Source organism: Amphimedon queenslandica, unplaced genomic scaffold, assembly GCF_000090795.2.
Source record: "Amphimedon queenslandica unplaced genomic scaffold, v1.1 AMPQUscaffold_6247_Cont21792, whole genome shotgun sequence".
Lineage (NCBI taxonomy): Eukaryota > Metazoa > Porifera > Demospongiae > Haplosclerida > Niphatidae > Amphimedon > Amphimedon queenslandica.
The window spans coordinates 1-1,832 of record NW_003553459.1 but is presented as its reverse complement, the minus strand read 5'-3'; the positions used below and the strand labels follow the sequence as shown (position 1 = coordinate 1,832).

General features: G+C 34.7%; 1 long non-coding RNA gene across 1 annotated transcript; it reads right to left on the bottom strand.

Moving 5' to 3' along the window:
- Window positions 1-1,434: 1,434 nt before the first annotated feature.
- Window positions 1,435-1,824, bottom strand: LOC109592115 (uncharacterized). Its single transcript, XR_002190182.1, has 2 exons — window positions 1,725-1,824; window positions 1,435-1,660 (listed from the first exon to the last, which is right to left on the bottom strand). It is a non-coding gene; the product is annotated as an uncharacterized LOC109592115 (long non-coding RNA).
- Window positions 1,825-1,832: the final 8 nt, after the last annotated feature.

The following is a 1,832-nucleotide window of genomic DNA, read 5'->3' as shown; positions in this document are numbered from 1 at the left end:
TGGTTGATTTTATATAGGACACATCTTCAGTTGCACCCTCAGCAACTGGTAGCAAGTGATTTAGAGATATTTCTTGTGCTACTGCTGGGTTGCCTCCTCCTTCTTTAATGGCTACACACATGATCCTCCAACATGGAGGACCATGAGTCTCATAGTCGTAGTCTTTTCTCAGCCAATACTCAAGAATCTGCTGTAGACAAAAAAGAGGGTTTCCCCGATGAGTAGCTTCTATACTGTTGATGTCATTCATTCGCAGTCTCAGTGATATAGCCATTGACTTCCAGTGGGCACTAAGAGACTTGACCTTATCATAAACATCATAGTAATCATTGATGCCTGGAGTAAAGAAAGTGATGCTATCATAATTGAGAGCAATGGGCCAATGGATATAGTAAGCTATAGTACTGAAGAAGTGTAGCTGCTTTGTTTGGTATTATATTGCAGTTTACTCATAAATGCTTTCACTTTCATGTCTTTAAAAATAAATTTTAAGGCATAGTGATAAATCTGATTAACAATAGTGTTTAATTACTAATATAATTAGTATTATTATAATAGTGCATAGTGATAAATCTGATTAACAATAGTGTTTAATTAGTATTATTATAGTAGTAAATATTGTGGGAACACGTAAGTGAATTATTACAATCCAATTGACAACAGTAGCTATTAATGTTGTTATTACATTAAGGTGTTTACCTATGCCCAAGAGTACATGCCTGAGGCAAGGACTAGATACTACTGTTGTCTGTCTGTCATTCATATATATGATGTAATCTGATTAACAACAGGTTCATATTAGTATTATTATTATATATAGTAGTAAATATTGGAAACATGTAAGTGAATTAGTACATTAAATCGAGTAGCTGTTAATGTTATTACATAAAGGTGGTTTACCTTAGTCTCGCTAGCCAGACCGTACCATTCCCCAGCCTACAGTCATTCCACCCAAATGACTGTAGGCTGGGGAATGGTCTGGCTAGCGAGACTAGCTTTACCTATGTCTGTCTGTGGCATGATAAGGTTGCATACATTCACTACAATAGATAAGTATAAGTTTTAGGGTTACTCTGATTCTATTCTAGTTTTTTGACTCCTCAGAACTCTTACTCAGTAAAATATAATTCTATTTCTCACTATCAGCTAGCAAGTAGCAACCAAATTTTATGAGCATGGTCAGCGGGTTAAAGATGGCTCCATTAAAATTTAAATGGTAAACCAAATACAAATAGTGCAAAAAGTCAATAGATCTAAACTCACAACTTTTGCAATAAAAATCAACTATAAAAGCAAAGGAACTAACCTAATTCTTTGTCACAAACGTTTACAAAAGATTGTTGGCGAAGAGACACGGTCGACATAATGGTAGATACAGGGGAAGCTTATAGATAGCTAGTCAATTTGGAGGTGTGGCTCATAATAATGAAATAATTAAAATTGCTTGCAAGGTGTTTTACTGTATAAAAACTATCACAATTAACATAATATAAAACAAGTTTTTTAAGCTTTAATATCATTTTCCACACAAGAATTAATGTCAGTGAAGTCCAGATAGCCAGCCAATGGCTCAATGAGTGCATTGATTGATGATACTAAATCACTGAACACTGGCCTATCATCAGGAGACTCAGACCAACATGAAGTCATCAATGAGTAACTGTAAAAGGAAAAAAACATAGTCTAAAATTTTCAGATTAATTTCTATAATGGTGATTTCATACATTTCTTTTGAACATGCTTCATTATTTGGAGTGTACAGTCTTCCTCCAGTATCCAGTAACTCCACAACTCCTACTGGATCTAAACCAGGATAAGGTACTCTACCAAGA